The sequence below is a fragment of the Bombus huntii genome, chromosome 10 (genome assembly GCF_024542735.1).
Source record: "Bombus huntii isolate Logan2020A chromosome 10, iyBomHunt1.1, whole genome shotgun sequence".
NCBI classification, from domain to species: Eukaryota; Metazoa; Arthropoda; class Insecta; order Hymenoptera; family Apidae; genus Bombus; species Bombus huntii.
In genome coordinates this window covers 10516743-10535260 of record NC_066247.1, presented here as the reverse complement: position 1 = coordinate 10535260, position 18518 = coordinate 10516743, and the positions used below count along the sequence as shown (strand labels likewise).

At 36.3% G+C, this 18518-nt stretch overlaps 2 protein-coding genes across 4 annotated transcripts in view; both read right to left on the bottom strand.

Annotated features, from left to right (window-relative positions):
• Window positions 1-18518, bottom strand: part of LOC126870309 (glutathione S-transferase-like) — a 112629-nt gene that overhangs the window by 9207 nt on the left and 84904 nt on the right. Inside the window, exon 1 of one of the 2 annotated variants that reach the window (XM_050627891.1) lies at window positions 890-1062. The exons of the other annotated variant lie outside the window; for it this stretch is intronic. The gene's annotated coding sequence lies outside the window, so the exon portion shown is untranslated. Of the gene's footprint in view, window positions 1-889; window positions 1063-18518 lie in introns of those variants that run through there. 2 annotated transcript variants of the gene reach the window in all.
• Window positions 1-18518, bottom strand: part of LOC126870304 (uncharacterized) — a 104756-nt gene that overhangs the window by 17424 nt on the left and 68814 nt on the right. The gene's annotated exons all lie outside the window — the stretch shown is intronic.

Sequence of the window (18518 nt, the reverse complement as noted above, 5' to 3'; positions counted from 1 at the left end):
ACTATCCGCAGGTGTTTAAAATCGTGTTTTTACACCGCCAACGTAACGTCACGCCAGTCGAATCGAAAAATTATTACTAGACAGAGAAGGTGAACAAAAAACGAGGTAAATAGGCTACCGATTGAATAATATCATAACGATCGTATCTCTGGTTTTTGCTCGTCTTTTATATTTGTTTCAAATGTATAAAATATAATCGTATCGATATCATCCACGATTAAAGCCATCCATCCGCCATCGACGAGGAACGAACGATTATATTTTATCATTTATGCGAATCCTTCTCTTCTCTTCTTTCTCTATTTACGCCCCTCGCCTTGCTTCGTACCGCCGATGATTCACAATTCGATGCACCTGAACAGCTGGAACGTCGCAGATTTTTCCGTACGATAACAAACGTGTTTTTGATGGCCTGCTTTAAACCGTGACGATCGCCATGACGTGCATCAATTGTCGAATGATGTAGTGCGACGATACTCCTACGCAACTTTTTTTTACGCTGTTTTTTCCTCTATTTTTCTTCCTGTGTGTTATCACATGATCATGAGATACCTGTATAGAAGATGCAAAGAGTCTGTGAAGAATTTACAGATATTTAAGATTATCATAATGATTAAGCAAAAGCTAAGATGCAAAATATTGCTCAAGATGTAATTATGTAATATTTACTCAATTTCTAGAAGACTGTTTATATCTTGTTGTTATTCTTGATATGGAGATCACTAAGAGTTATATAACGTTTATTCGATAATTCTGCTTCTCCTGACCTTTCCACAAATGGTTGTTTATATCTCGAAATTCTTGGTACTTTTAATCAAATTTTAATAACAGTACTTTACTCGTCAGAAGTAAATAAAAAAGCTCTAAGTAGAAGCAAGGATTTACTTACCTTTCCTTTCTCGAATCTCAGTTAGCAATGTTGTTCCTCTTGAAAGATTTTCCAAGTTTCCAAGACAATTTCCACGCTGGTAACATTGTATATATTTCAAGTATCGTGAACCACAGGAACTTGTTGAGGCAATATTGAAGAAAGCAAAGAGAATGAAGATTAAATTCTGACAATAAATAAAAATCCAAATTCTTCCTAAAAAGCTTGTGATCTTTAGTTAAGAGTTCGATTTTTCACATTTTTCAAGGTAAATTAAAAAATTGTTTAATAGAGGAGGTACAAAATAAATGTATACAAACCTTTTTTCAGACGACATGGGCGTACTTCGTGTTTGCAGCGGACCTTGAAAATTTCGAGTATATGTTTGGGGCATCAGCTTTGGATAAATATCCAGCTCTTCGAGCATTGAAGAGAAGGATTCATAGAATACCGGCTATTTCTGATTGGCTGATTAGGCGCCCATACACAAACAGCTAAAAAGCTAAAAACGTGTGGAAAAAAGATGACCAGTACAACACTACATATATGTAGTATCGTGGACGAAAGGCCTAAGAAATATCGGGCGAACTATGAACAATGTCGCGAGAGCCGAGGCGCCGTCGGGCCCATCAATGTGTCATCGGTCTTTTCTAGTGCATAGTTTCGTGGAAAAGACCTACGTGACCCTGGCTACGAGCGTCTGCAGAACACGTGTGCGGTGGGCCTAGGAAAAAGGCAATAGAATGCGACAACGGCCAGAGTGTGAGTCGAGAAACAGAGTGTGAGTCGAGGAGCCGAGTGCGAGTTGAGCGGAGACAGAGTTTGCGAGTGGCGTTGCCGAGAGAGTGTTGATTGCGTTTTGGTAAAAGTCGAGTCGCTATCTAGTTATTTAGTTGCGCTGTTTTCTGTACGTTTGGCGTGAATAGTTCAGGTTGAACAACAATCGTCTTTTTCTGTCTGATTAACATCTCTATTGTCCACTCCTTGTAAATACATTATATCACGATATTACATATTTTTGGGGGCTCGTCCGGGATTGGACAAGACAGAAAACGAAACGGTTTAACAGAGCTATTCGAGCTAGTTGTGAATTTACCGGTACGCGGTGCGGTAAAAGACGATATCGTTGACTGTTTAAGTTTGTGTAGTGTGAAAAATGGCAAACGTTGGGGACGAACGATTGTCGGGTGAAGAGGGTTCGACGCTGGAGGAGCTGAGGAGTAAGCTCGCGCGAATGAACCTCCCTATATCGGGTGCGAGGTCAGTGCTGATTGCAAGGCTGAATCGGGCGTGTAGGGCTGGACAATCGTATCCTAAGGGATCGACGGGCGGTGAAGAGCTAACCGGTCAACGAGATTTAGGAAACGTACAGAGAGCTGAGCGTGATTGTAACGAAGATGAAGATGTTGAGAAAATGAATACGAAGGAGTTGAAGGAGCGCCTCGCTGGTTTGGGTTTAAAAACGACGGGAAGAAAAGTAGAATTACGCGCACGGCTACAAGCGGCCATGGATGGTAACTACATATCGTCGGAAGAAGAAAGCGACGACGAAAGTGAGGATGAAGATGACAAGAAAAACGCAAGAGGATACAAGAGAGATACGCGAAGGGTGTATCAGGACCGTGATGAATATTGTCGAAGGGCATGTGTTGGTTCGACACTGAGTTTTAGAGACGTCGAAGATGCATTAGAGTCGTTTAGTGGCGACAAAGGTGAAAATGTCGAACGATGGTTCGAGTCGTTCGAGGAAGTCGCTGATACGTGCATGTGGTCGGATGGGCAGAAGGCAGTCTACGCCAGGAAGCTGCTGAAGGGATCAGCGAACATATTTGCGAGCTTCGAGTGTCATTCCAGGACTTGGCATGAGTTGAAGAGGGGGCTAGTGAAAGAATTTTCGAGGAAAGTCAACAGTAGGCAAGTACATCAGAAACTTGAAGAAACAAAAAAGGAGAGTGATGAAGCATGTTTGGCTTACATGTACCGCATGCTCGAAATAGCCAGCCATGTGGACATAGAGGAGGAAGCAAAGGTGGAATACATAGTGGATGGAATAATAGACGACGAGAACAATAAGGCTATATTGTACGGCGCTACGTCAATCAAAGAGTTGAGGAAGAGGTTAGTGATGTACGAAGAGCAGAAGAGTCGCAGAGCAAAGTCGATTGTGAAGCCGGCTAAAACCCAGAAGAACGGGAAGCCCAGTCAATCTGTAGATGCAATGAAGAAAAGAAGATGCTTCATTTGCGGTAGTGAGGATCATCTAAGTGTTAAGTGTCCGGAGAGGGGAGAAAGTGTTAGGTGTTCGAGTGCAGCGGATTTGGACATATTGCAGCGAGGTGTACGGCACGACCGAAAGAGACTTGCGTAGTGTCAAGATCCGAAAAGGGGAAGTATGTGAAGGAAGTAATCGCAGGAATTAAGCTTCTATTCTCTGAAATTACTCTCAAATCTCAGAGTCAACCCTTCAAATTCTCCACACTGGATCTTCGATTCTTAATATTTGTAATATCGTAGAATAGCTTTGATTGGAGATCGGCTGAAATTAGAAAACACCGTGTACGTCGTCTTTCGTGATTTGTTTACATCCAAGAGCGCCTAGTAACAGTGACGCGAGAAAAGATAAGCAGCGTCAAAACAGAAGTACGGTTCCACATTTCAAGGAGTGGCAATCGAGAGGCCAGAGTATGTGAGCCGAAAAGTGTGTGTGTGTGTGTGTGTGTGTGTGTGAGAGAGAGGACGAGAGCAAGAGCGAGCACGACCGAGCAGGAGTGTATTGGCGAAGATCAGAGCTAATTGAGTCGTCGAAGAGTAGAGTCGTTAGAGGTTTCGAGTCGTCGAAGAATAGTCGTGAGAATTGATAGAGTTGTTAGAGAGAGAGTGTGTGTGTGTTAGATTCGTTGTGACGAGAGTGATCAAATAACTGTAAAGTTATTTGATATAGATACGAGTATTGCATTTAGTTTCCGTTAAATAAATATCGTTCTCTGTTCAATTTATATTTGTATATTCAATTTAATATTAATAAATTGGAAGCAATCGGAAAAAAATTTCTATCCTTATTTTCCGATATTACATATTTGAAGCATAAATTAAAAATCGACACATTGACTACTTCAAAGAAATTAGCCCGAACGAGACATAACTCGTTCATCGTGGTTTTCGCGCGAAGTAAATATGCGGTTTCTCAATCGTTGTGAGATTCCAACGACGTTAATTCTGTCGAAACGGCGACGCGCGACGACGATCGCACATTCTGTTGCTAGCGAGTGCTTGCAAATCGCGACGATATCGAGCGTAAAGACTAAGCGCAAAAATGGAGGACACTCGGCGGGGAATTGGAAATGCTCGATGACGAAAGGTATTTCAAGGTGTAATTACATCCACATCCAATTGGATCGCACCTTCGTTCGGTTGCTAGGTCAACAACCTTCGATGTTATTCAAATAATGCAACGGCTGGAGCAGCCGGTAGCGAGTCGTAAAAGTTTCAATAAAACACGTTCCTGCTAGTGAACGTATGTTAAGACTTACACCGAGTTTTATTTCGCTACACCGTTTACTAGTTCGAAACGATCGATTGCATAATAGTAGCTGTTTCTTTCATCTCGGAAACACGATCGTAAACGGTGACAACGATCCAGCTTATTCCTGATCGTGTTAATTTCCACGCAAACTTTGTAAACATTATACGTCGCGACGCTCTCGTTAACGCGTCATTCCCTCCAACTCAAAAGTCTTGCAACTTTGGTGATCCGTTTTCTGTGTAAAATTGGTTACGAGCATCAGGGGACTTATCGTCGTAATCGGTAAATTGTTTATTAAGGATCTACAGCTTTTAAGGATTTCTCTCTAGAGATTTAGAGATTAGAAGTTTCGTTAACGCGTTATCGTGTCTCTAACTCGATCTTTTTTCGTGTAAATTGGTCACGAGACTTACGAGCTTCGTTGTAAATAGAAGATTAGTAATATTTCGTAGTTTCGTGATAGTATATAGACATTTTAGTGCTTAAACGCGCAATTTTTAGTTCGCTTTTCGCTCGCATCGGCGCTATGAAACGGATCAATATCTCAACACTTTCCTTTAGTTCTACGAATCATCTTTCGACCGGCTTTTCTTGGCCTACCGTTTCCTAACGCTGTCCTAATACTATCGTCTTGCTGAGATCCTTTTTCCGATTGTATCTTCTGCTTATTTTATTATGAATCCGAACTTTCATTCACGTCGTATGTTTTACAGCGTAAAATCCGCTAGAGCGTTCCAATAAATGTAACCAGTAGGTGCTCTAATACTCAAACGCACCTGTGCGTATCTCTGCATATTTGCTGAAAAAAAAAGATGAATCTTACGTTACATTTCCAATATGCGTAATAAGCCGAAAATTTCTCTGATGCTAATCCTTCGTAACAAAAGGATGGCATCACTATATGCATGAAAATAGCATTTGGCAATCGTTAGAAACACAATACATGGATATATATGTAGTTGCCAAATTAACCTTCGCGGTGTTCAAAGTGAACGGCTAGAAACGATTACTTTTTGCTATACGCGCATGGTTCGATTTCACCATAATTCGTTATTAAGACGTTTCGAGAGAGTCAAAGGATGTGGTGTCGCAACGTGTTGCGCTCGCACAATGCTCTTTGGATAATATTTCCGGAGCGCGTATTATCGCGTACGCCGCGCGAACGCGTTGAACCTTCGCGCAAACAATGAGAGCGTGAACGCGAAAAAATAGCGTTGAGCACGTAACATTCGGCCTGATATCGTTGATTGGCCGCGAATCGTCAATGTGCACGGGACAGTTTTACGTAAAGACATTCGATCCGTACAATTGTGTTCAGACGTCGACCATAGAACGTACTACGTTGATGCAATTAAAATTTCAATGAAACAGGAGAACGCGCTAATAACTAGTCACCCCGTTGTTGACCATAACATACAAATACTTTTGTTTAAGAGCTGCTCGTTAGTGTTTACCGCGTGCAGCGATTTAGTGACGAACAAATTACGTTCAAAGGGTATAGAGCTCGTTCTCGATTAAAATTCTCCTAACTTTCTAATGGTATTAGAAATTATAACTTGAACGTATGTACGCGACTGGCAATAAATATCAGGACAGCCGCGGATATTTAGTATAAATCGAATATGTGTTCCATTGTCCTTAATTTCTTTTATTATCGATTATTATTATTATAATTTTTATATTAATATTAATATTATTTAATATTTTAATATTAATATTATTTAATATTTTAATATTAATATTATTTAATATTTTAATATTAATATTATTTAATTTATTCTATTATTGATTCGTTCCATTCCGTTTACGTCATAATACGTAGCCTGCGGATTTTTACGCATATTTTTCAGAATATAAAGGAAGCGAAAGAAAAAACTAGAAGCTGGATAAAAAATTGTTTTACCTCGATTAAACGTTACAAAGCGTGCTACTTTCCGATGTTTTATATATTTCCACGTGTCACACGTGTACTTTGCAATTTTGCCCTTTCAGATTTCACAGAAATGCATAAAACTTCCGTGAACTAATTTTTTGGCACGTGCACGTGCTTCAAAATAAATTCGATGATATTAAATACCAGATTATAGGAACCAGAAATGAAGAGTTCTACAACGATGGAATGGGTAAATGATTGTCGATCAGACGAAAGACAATAGCAAACAACGATATAGCGATGATTAATTAATGGAAGATTTTTTCCTTTCAGCAAACAAAAATAGAACTTAACGAACTCAGTAATTGATAAATGATTACTTATAAGATAAGTGCATTTTCCAACTGTGAGTCATAGTTAACGTTTAGTTTAGCCTAGGTAGGATCTTAGCTTTGGAGTAAATAAGTATAATAGTAGCAAAAAATCGATAGAATTGTTAAAAGGCTGTGACTAATCCTGGTCGACTGGTCAGTTATCATCTGAATCTATTGTTATTTTGCTAGTATACTTTTCGAATCATTTTCAGCTATTCTATGGGCAAGCATTCGTTTCTTTCGCGCATGCCACGTATCATTCGCTCATTAACTGGTTTTTGAAAGCTTTTACCGGCGAATGAAAAACGTAACGTACACTTGCATAATGCGTTCGAAGTGTTCGTTCGTTCAATATTCATGTAAAGGTTAGGCGATACGCGTGATAAGTCGCGATGCTACGAGATGTGATTAGATGCGGATGTTAATATCTTGTAAATACCTTTCCTCGACTATGATAATCATCGAACACTAAGAATTTCGCAAATCGATGGAATTAATCGGTGATCTTGTGGGAAGAAATTTCGATATCACGATAATGTTAACGATAGTATGTTAATTACGACTAGTACCGTTACTGTTACATTGTTTCATAATTAGTATTAGTTTAATATAGTCAACGACTCCTCCGCAAGCATCCGTGCAAGTGTTATTTATTATTATGCTCACCTTCTATTGAAAAGTTCTTGCCTTGCTCAGCAAGTCTTTTTGATTTTTTTCCTGTAGAACTTCCGCGTGTTACCGATTTTTATGCTATGTACGTGTTTGTAGGAGAACTTTCTCTGAGCCGCGAAGTTTTCTTTCGACGATTCAACGATCGAAAATCAAAGAGAACCAATGTTCTCTCTTTCGATAAAGTATGTGATGATAGCCATTGCCAAAATTATTGATATATTTATCTGGTTGAAGACAATCTAGCAAATTATACAGCAAGCCTAATGAAATAATAATAATCTTTATCATTAAATTGCGCCATTATTTCATAATTTCATTGAAGGATAATAGAAATTCACGAAGCCTTCAAATTGGATTTCATATTATAATAATGTAAACATCGTTTGACGGTATTATCTGGTTGTGAATAGGGTTGATTTGATTCAGACAGCGCCAGTCATCATGACATCGACTTCCTATCTCGTTATGTAACATTCATCAGAATAACAGACGCAATTACCGTCACTGAATTATCTTAATGACATTCGTTATTAATGAGTAAGTGTTTTCGACTTACGTCGGAGGTCGCAAATCTTGGATCATCTTTCTTTATTATCTGTTTAGATCCAATCCAGTTCCTTCACAGAACTTCTTTCCCTTCAATTTACCTCATTTAATAATTCTTCAAAATTTTCTCATTTTCATTTCTCATTGCATTGTTTATTATATATTCTACAAACCCGTATGAACACAACGCAATAAATTGACACGATAAAAGCGTTGAGATAATAACCACGAGACAATACTCGACAATAATAATACGAGACAATAATAATCGAAAAGGCTGATGAAACAAAGGAATGAGTAATTTGTAAAGACAGGAAAACAGCAATTAACGTACATCCAGCTACAATTGAAAATAACTTTCTTCGCTTTAAATGAAATTCCAATCAAATACGTTTTATCAGACTCGACTAACAATCAATATTATTAGCTCAACAAATACTCGAGATTCCCAATGTTTTTTGTCGAGTTTCAAATAGAACGTTAATTACTCGCTTGTCGGAACGTCCATCGGCATCGAAGACCGTGAACCAATCTACGTTATCTTCTCCTTCGTTTCAGGCTGTCGCTGGCGATACCAGTCAACCGCGAAGATTACTCGAGATGCAGCATGTACGATGTAAATTACACGGAAATTTTGCTAAATGGAAGCCACGTACCGGACCCATCGTGGCCAACGAAAGATTGCCAACAAGGATGGGAATTTAATTATACCACCGTCCCTTATGCGTCTGTGGCATCCGAGGTGACAGAAAATGTTCGACTTGTAATTTCCTGCTTTTTGAATATTTTATCTGTTCCTATCAATCAATCCCTTTATACCTTGTATGTCGTATTCGATTATTTGCATGATCTATTTCGATAAAAAATAAGCGTAGTGTACAATTTTTGGAAAGAAAGAAGAACGATGGAAAGGGTCGAATAAACGTTTGTGGAAAGATCGATAGTTCAGAAGTGGGAAAATTAACAATGTCGATTTCCACAGAGGAAAATTATAGTACGTAACAGAATTACTAGTACATATTGCAGTAATAATTAGTGCATGTAGTGAAATTACAGAGTACATTCTAAATTCAAGCGTTACATTGCCAAATAAAATACAATCGAATAAATATTTATAAAAATACTTAAAGAAAAAAAAAGGATAAAAAATTTCGAATTATGAAAGCTGATAAAACTAGGTTGCGATAAAACTGAAAATGAAAATATCGAATTGAAAAGAAACTTTAATAAAACGTTATAACGAGCAACAGCGCGAACACGCAGATTTGTTCGACATAAATTGCAAGACTTTTTGCTCCAGTGGATTTCCATGAACTTTGCGTCGCTCGTCAGGAGGAGAATTATTCATCGAGGGGTAGGAAGCATCCAGAAGAAGGACGCGAGAACGCGCAGGGTCTTAAGCTTCTCCTTCTTTTTTCCTCAAAGGGAAAGAAAAAAGGACAGAGGCGCGCTTCATTAGGAATTTCGAAACTTTGATCGAAAATTCGTTTAATCGAGGCGTTAAAATTGCTATAAGATTTCTGTGATGCTGATCGTGATCAGAAGTAAATCATTCGACTGTAGTTTTCTGTTGCAGCTGGGATGGGTTTGTCAGTATGATGCATTGCCAACCATAGCTCAAAGTATCTTCTTCATCGGCGCTATCTTCGGAGGATTAATTTTTGGATGGGTTGCTGATCAATATGGAAGAATACCAGCTTTGCTCGGAGCTAATTTAATGTGATTTCTCGCTGGGGTGGCTACTGCGTTCACGGGTAGCTTCTGGCAGTTCACTTTGTGTCGTTTTTTCGTTGGATTCGCCTTTGATAATTGCTTCACCATAATGTACATATTAGGTAACCGTTTTTCAATCATTTCTTTTTTGCCCTGGAATTGAGTTTGAAAGCCACACAGTGGCTACAAAAAGTACTTGTACGTATGTATCCTTATTTCCCAATGAAGCGTCTCTCTTCCTTTTTTTTAAATCAGGTTTTACGTTTCATTTTGATAGCATTAATTATTTATAAGCATGTATGAAAGTATTACAAATGATACGAAAGCTAATATTTTAATCAGTCTTATCTTAAGACTTAGTCTTAATTAATTGGTATATATATAAATGCTGTTTTAAATACGATAGTGTACAGTTACTTTTTGTAATTACTGTAAGCAGGAAGATCTCTAAGTTTAAATAACAAAGTAATCTCTACAACATACTGTAAAACTGTTGTTATGCTTGATTTACGACTGACGTTTCTACAAGTATATGAATTTCGCAACAGAACTCACGTTGCCATGCAACAATTTAAATGAAATAGAAAACCATTCAAAGTTACGAAGATGCTTAAATACATATGAATATACATGAGGTCATACATATTTATTTTTTAACTGCGGCGTTTATATCAAAGAGAGGGAGAGAGACAGAGAAAAATTAATTTTCCTGTTTTATAAGAATTTCATGCAAGATAAAAATATGAAACTTTAAGATATTTGGATATATATATACCATTGAATATTTATAATATTTAAAGGTAGTTAGTTCGCAATTATTTTCTATACTAATATTTTCCCTCTATACTCGCGATCAATTATAATTTTGTTTTCTCTTTTAACGAGACAATATTCTGATTACAAAGGATTAGTTGTTCAAAATTGCTTTTCATTTCTGGACAACTATAGCATACCAGGGTTTTCATAAATTTTCACTTCCCAACGGAAAGCGAAGGTAACGAATGAATGGTTCTACAACGAACGCTTCCACAACTATAAATCTATGTATATATACATACATACATGTATATGGTTTTAATTAAAATGAACATCTTCTTCTAGCAAACTTATTTAAAATTCGTAAAAATATCACATAATAATATAAAACAATCAAGTAACATTTTAAATATTCCATTGAAAATTCTAATAAATTGTTTAATATAAGATCAATATAATTCATGCTGAATTCATTGTCTGATATCCATAATACAGGCAATTTATAATACAAAATTTTATTATAACTCTACATGAAAAAATTTCAATTATAATACTGTAGAAATATATTTTCCAGTTATTGTTCTAATATCAATATACTGAAGAGAAAATCTAGACTAGTCTCTGTCTTGAAAGATATTTTATACCCTGAAAGTACAGCGTTAAGACCCTGATTGAAACTTTTGAAGAGACTCTGTTGAAACGTAAGAACGCTGATTGAAAGTTCATCAGACGAGTCATTGAAACGAGTTTTCTTGATCGAATAGCAAGTTTGTCCTGCAGACAGCATTCCAATTGTGAAAATCGAGGCCAAAGAAACTCAGGTGACGTGCATTAACCCTGAATCGATGACTCAAGCCGAGGTTGGAAAAATTTACAATTTGTTCGACAAAACAAGGCCAAGTTGACGAGATTCGTGAGCAAGTGGCTGGTTCGTTAATGATTTGGCGTTCGAATTTTCTTATTTCTATTCTAATTATCAAGGTCGATTAAACGATTGATCACGAATATTCGACGGAAATATTGAGAAAGAAGGCTCGATCTGTACGAGTGTAAATCGTATTTTAATCAATGACTTGAGAAAGTGAGGTATTGATTGAAACTAAGATAAGTGATACTAATTCGTTTCGAGCGCGTAACAAATTACATCATCGGATTCATTGATTTGCAAATAATTCTATATTCAGTTCCGTATTTATAATCGAGCGTAGCGAAGATAAAATGAAAGGGACGTGATTATCCGAGGGTCTCACAACTAGAGGAAAATCGATGGGAACGAGGAAATCCTTAATTGTAGAAACTGCGTAGAAAATACCGTGGAAAATATCATATATATTTTAATAGAAATATTTTTGTACTTTTTTTTAAACATTAAAACTTTAGAGCTTTAGAAGCTTTATGTATTAGTATACGTATTTATACAGACTTTGAAATTCATAACAAATTTCTCTAGATAGATGCGGATTTTTTGTATTGTTTCGTATGTATACTTGTGTCACTTTTCTTTCTAACGATATTTAGTTAAAAAGTTCGTCTATATCATTTATAATAGATTTTGTTTTTATTTATATTAATGTTAATTTTATATTAATAAAAATCACTGAAATTTTCAGTATCATCATTATTTAGTATCATCGAATTTCTTTCTTCTTTATGTTCCATATTATTATTAAAATTCTCTAATAAACATTCAAATATCCTATAGAATATTTCCATTATTTTTCACGTCATTATTTGCAGTCATATTTTCCATATTTTATTATCGATAAAGTTTGAGTTGGTTCTTTAAATTCCTATTCAACATTCCAGCTAACCAGTCGATATCAATAACACGTGCCTTTCTTCCTGCCAGGATTTATAACTTATTCAAGCAGAACCTCACTCGACCAGCTCGTTGAAAGCGTAGAATTCGATCTACTTCATACAACTCACATACAAACTGCAGATAATGCTAACAGTGGGAGGAAAATATGAGACTGCAAAGCGTATAAACCTAGTAGTTTATAAAAGCATTTACATATTTGCCACAGAAAATTTATATGTATGTAGAATATGTGTTATATAAAACATTCTGAAATTTCATTAGCATTGTAATGATTATATTGGTAAAGTTTGAAGCATTTCTGAAGATGCACATAGAAGTTACGTGATATTTAATGCAAACATTTATTTAGTACAAATATACAGCATAAATAGTTATCTTAAACATGTAATAAATGGTTATCAAATATCGGGATTTATTAATATAATAAATGTTTGACTATTTTTATAATTAAATATTTTTGTAATTACTGTGAAATATATAATTACGCTAAATAATTTTGTATCTTGTATATAGATTTTTAAATTTACTTAATTGAAACTCTGCATTATAATAACCGTATTTATAATTCTGACGTCATATTCGATATAATTATTGTATGACTTTATTACGATCCTAATGAAATTCCAATATATTCATGAATATATAACAGAAACGTAATAATACTTTGTTGTACTAATTATGATACCATCATATATAATAAATATAAATAAATAAAAAATGTCTATAAATGCTAAGATACTTTTACGAGCCAACAGGCGAGAAGGAAGAAACGAAAGAAAAGAAAGAAGAGAACGAACGTTAATCAGTTTCGAAACGTTAACAACGTCCTTGCGTTGGACGGTGCTCGCGTTTATCGATTGGTCGCATTGCGAGATATCGGTCAGATTATTATTATTAATACGATCGTCTGTAATTTATCTTTGCTAACTGTGCCGCACGGAATCTTCGTTTACAATAAATGAGTTGTCGCTTTTGATCGAACGGTAACACGATATGAAATTACAGGGTGACGGAAACAGCTGGGAGAAAAGCGAATACTTTTTCTGCGCGAATAATGTAATGTTAAAGGCAGTAAACCTTGAGAGGCGAAGTGATGAAACGAGTGGTCTCAGAGAAGCTTCTTTACGTCTTCTTCTCCTTTCTGTATCCTTTCTATGAGAATAATATCTCGTCTTCAGAAGAGATCTCCTCGCCCTATCTACGCGTTGTAAAGGCAATACAAACTGAATGATACATATATTTAAAAAACGATATTTTGTTGGTTTTATGAATATTGATTTTTATAACGTGAGGTTCTTCTACTCTTATTTTCTATTAAATTAATGATACATATATTTTAGAATGGCTGTCGCAATGGTGATGATGATGATGGTGATGATGATTTGCGAAAGAAGATGTTGAAAATTACAGACAGCATAAATAATATTTAGATTTCATGGAAGTTGATTTTTGTAATGCGAGGTTCTTCTATTCTTATTTTTCATTAAATTTCTATGTAGAAAATTATTAAACATTTGGATATAACTGGGAGATTATTTCCGTTCATGCGTACCGGAGTTACTCGATGGTCTCGTACCGAAGCTGATAACCAACCCAGATTTTCAGGAAAGCGATTAATAGCTTAAAATTTATTCGTGCGAGATAATAATCCAAAATGTAGTTAAAGTTTTTAAGCATTGTTTGTTAGGATTACGAGAAAATGATGAATTAACAGTTATGTATAGACACGTTATATATATGTCGGGTTGACACTGGGAATGGGGTTGTGGGCGCCAAATGAATCTTCTCGAGGATTAGCCATTGATACGGTACGCACAGGCGTAGTTTATTACAGTGATGGAATTATTACAGTCTTAACAATTGATCACGGCGGTTCGGCACTCGCGACACTAGTGACGATGCTCTCGGGCTCAATAACGAATCCGCGGTCAACGGGATGACAACAGGACGTAGCCACAAAGTCTAAGTCTGAGAATGATCACTGATTGCGAAGGCGTTACTCTTCGATCGATGAGATCGCGAGCGAGAATGCCTTTTCCGTCCCGATGATGCCACACAGGAAAACCATAACGGGGTGTGTCCAAGGACACGAGATCATCGGATTCGTCGAGAAAAGCCCCCGCTCGGAAAGTGTTGCTGCTAATTGGTCAATCTCCATATCGGTGGCCAGGAAAGGATGCCAGCCGCCCTCGAGGGAAAGCTGCTAGTGGGAGACGCCGCTCGTTGAAAAAATATGTCTCCCCTATCTTCCCGTAGTTGGGACAAAGACTGTTTGTCTGTTCGAAGGACTTTAGTTAACAAAACCTTAAGATTTATGACGGGCCCTCGGGCTAGCCGAACATGTGCTGCGGAGACGCATCGACATCTGGCAATCATCTTACTCGAAGAATAGAGTCTGCACGTGGCGAGCCACGGGACAGGAACCGTTGGAATGCCTACTGTCACGTGTCGCCACAAATATTTCTTTTAAGGAGAGCTATAGAATTACTTCATACCTCTGTCAGGCAAAGCGTTCATCCCGTGACCGCGGCTACGTTCGGCGACTGACTGTCGCCTCGAGCCCAAGCTCATTATCACAATTCTCGAATAATTACAATCGGGTTGAATAACTACAATTGTTCAATTACAGCTATGGTAGACTCTAGGTTACAATGTTGCGGGGTTATCCAAAATTCCAAAGGCTCCAGTGTTCTTTCATCTCCGACATATATGTAGGAGGTCCAGAGCGTATTGGGAAAATTTACGGCGAATTAAACAGGAAATTCCGAGATATTTGCTCAAAATATCTGATTTGTGGAATTATCCTATAGCTATTTTATTTAATAAAAATTAATTCGGGTAATTTTAGAGAATAGAAATATCTGAAACTCGTGATTTAAACGAACGTTCGTCATTTTGGTTTATTATGAATTATAAATTGGTTCATTATGAAGCATGAAAAGTAAAAATCAATGGTACAAAGTGATTTTAAATAAGGAAGCGAGTTCCATGGTAAACATGGTTCGAGCATCGCAATTATAATAAAGCAAAAAAAAAAAAAAAAAAGAAACAACCACTGAGCGGTAATTATCAGGAAGCCACTAGTTACAACTAATTGAAGGTGATTCCGGATTAGAAGCAAGCCACTATTAAGTGGCTATCACGGTTGCTTCATTAAGAGCAATTACTCTCTATTTTACGGCAACTACAAATAGACGTTGTTCACTATTATATATTTCCACGTGTTTATCGCATCTTGTCCTGTTATACGATTAAAGAGTTACAACCTTGCGTTTCTAATTTATTGGACGTATACGCACCAGACATTAATTTCGTCTACGTATTCGTGAAATTGCAAGATTCATTCATCGCGAAGGTCAGTTCAATTGTTCAAGATAACTTCTCATCGTTTTAATCTGTTTTCTTCTACGAAAATAGAGTAATTTTTACTTGTCATTGCACTGTGGATATATATCGATATGTTCGTTCAGGAAGTCAATTGTTTTCATCGAATTAGACTCGACTTTCCGTAGAGAATGTTCATTTCGACATAAATATGTATCTCAGGCTTATCGATCTTTCAATATCTACCATAAATAGCTTAACAAGGTAACACACGCTCATGTTTGAATTATGTAAATGATCCTTTGACTCTAACGATCCGTTTATTCACAGTTAATTTATGATATTGCTAGTTACGCGTGATTCTACCTTTTGTATCTTTAAGAAATACAGGGTGATTGGTAATTGGTGGTACAAGCGGAAAGGGGGTGATTCTACGCGAAAAAAGAAGTCGAAAATATGGAATAAAAATTTAAAAATTTAAAAATTTAAAAATTTTAAAAATTTTTAAAATAACGTCAATTGAGACAACGATCTACAGTGAGATCCGTTATAACGAGACGCGATAAAGTGCACGCGTACCGAGCGAAAATTCAAAGTCGATTTTCTCGAAAACAAAGCCTCAAACGAAAAATTTTTATTCTATATTTTCGACTTCTTTTTTCACGTAGAATCATCCCCTTTCCGCGTGTACCACCAGTTACCAACCACCCTGTATAATTCGTAAATAGAAACGTATTCTTGTCGATAAGTATCGAAACACTTACGGAAATTTAAATGGGCTTGAACAATCATCGGGAAATTATTAAAGTCCTTGTTATTAGATCTAAACACGATTTAATCGTAGAACTAAACACGTTTGTTAAATTAATCTATATATTGTATATCTACTTTTTATATATTTGTAACTCAAATTTTTCTTCTTCATATTGCGTTAAGTTGCCCCAAAAGTTTCTTTCGTTTTATATTATTTTATTGAATTACGTATGATCTATTTTGTCCCAATGAATATAATTCAATAAAATAATATAAAACAAAAAATAGTATGCGTCTATTATCTCCTTACGAGACGAAAGAAATTTCTGAGACAACCTAATATATTGTTCCATTCTTTATTCACAGAATATTTCTTTCACAGATGATTCTTCTAAATATTATGTTTTTTATTCCAGTATTAGAATACGTTGGACCAAAGCGGATGACATTCGTGGCGAATATGTCGATCGCAATATTCTTCACATTTGCAACTTGCATTCTACCCTGGATCGCCTATTATTTGGCCGACTGGAGGATGACCTGTATTGTCACCTCAGTTCCTCTTGTTCTAGCCGTAGGTAGCCATGGTTGATACCGGAAAGCGCTCGATGGCTGGTCAGCCAAGGTCAGATAGACAGGGCCATTAAAATCCTTGGTAAATTCGAGCGAATCAACGGCACCAAGGTGCCCGATGACATCTATAGACGATTCCGAGTAAATAAACCGATTACCGCAATCTTTTCCGTATTTTCTACTTTTATGATCTTTCCTGCTTTATGTGCGTTCTATAAATACCAATTTATATGCCTTTAAGCATATCATATAATCATTTTCTTTGAATAGAAGTCTAATTGGGTCTTTTACGTAATGAAAATTTGTTTACAACCTAGTAATTTTATATCTTATTCATCACCTAAATTGCCAGCGATAAATTGCTGTCAATTTCTGTTATTGTCTGTTATTGTCTATTTCTGTAATGTTATTTATTGAATTTGTATATTGTTTTTATCCTTGAAAATTTTTATACAAATAGATTAAACATTTGGAAACTGCTCAGTCTATGAATAGATCATGGCAATATTAACATTAATGTACGATATAAGGAGATAATCGACTTTCAGAGGTTTGATGTTTTATAAAGTAAAATGAAAAAATTTGCGAACGTCCAAGTAAACTATTTCGAAAGGATCGTCTCATACAAATATAACATAAACTTTCTTCCGGATTTTATCGTAATCTTTGTACACATAACAGATTCACATAAATTTGTAAGAAAAACAGACAAACGACATTAACTAGTTAAAAATTTGCTAATAACAGGAAACCTGTGCCAGAATCTGCAAAGAGGAGGAAGCAGACAAAACGTACTCCGTGTTGGATCTATTTAGAACGCCACGACTACGGAATATCACGATTCTATTTATTGTTATTTGGTTCGTATCGCTATTAAACAGATATCAAATAGATTGGCGTAAAATCGGAATTGTATCTTGTAAAAATCTCACGAACAGTTTTATATCTTTTGTCTAAAAATACATCATTTCTGAAGCAAGGAATTTGCTTCTCACATGAAATATGATAGCGTGCTTTTCTTTATCATATGAAATTGTTTTACGAAATATAGGATGGCGATTTCTTTGGTGTTCGATGGTCACGTACGAAACGTCGATAATTTAGGCCTGGACGTGTTTGTTACGTTCACGATTGCTGCAGCAACCGAGCTGCCTGCTGACACGTTCCTCACGCTCGTTCTTGATCGATGGGGCAGAAGATGGCTGGCGTGTGGTTCCCTCGTCATTTCTGGTATCTTCAGCATCTGGGCTTCTGCCGTTTCCAATAGTTCGTACATTTCGTTTTTATATATTCACCCTTCTATATTACTGATCAATCTTCTAAATAACCTAAGTCGATAATTTTAACTTAATCAGACGAATATTTTTCATTCGTATAACATTGTGCTTTTTGAAAGGAAGAAAATGTATATTTTGAAATATTTATAACATGCAAATGCTTGTAGATTATTTGCTACATTGCTAGAATAGTTTCCAAACCCTATCATGTATCCGTTGTATAGATATTTTATTTCCCCTTCTACTGCTTTGATCATAAGATCGCTTCGTATTTCCGCATATACCAAAGGGCGTTGGCAATAGTCCTCAAAATGATGGGCTTCAGCGCTTCAGCAGTGCTATATGGCTTTCAGTAGCCGTAATCCATAATACAATCCCTTAGATTCAAATTGGCTAGATTAACGTTTTATAGATAAGAAGCTTATTGCTTGTGCTTAGCTTAGA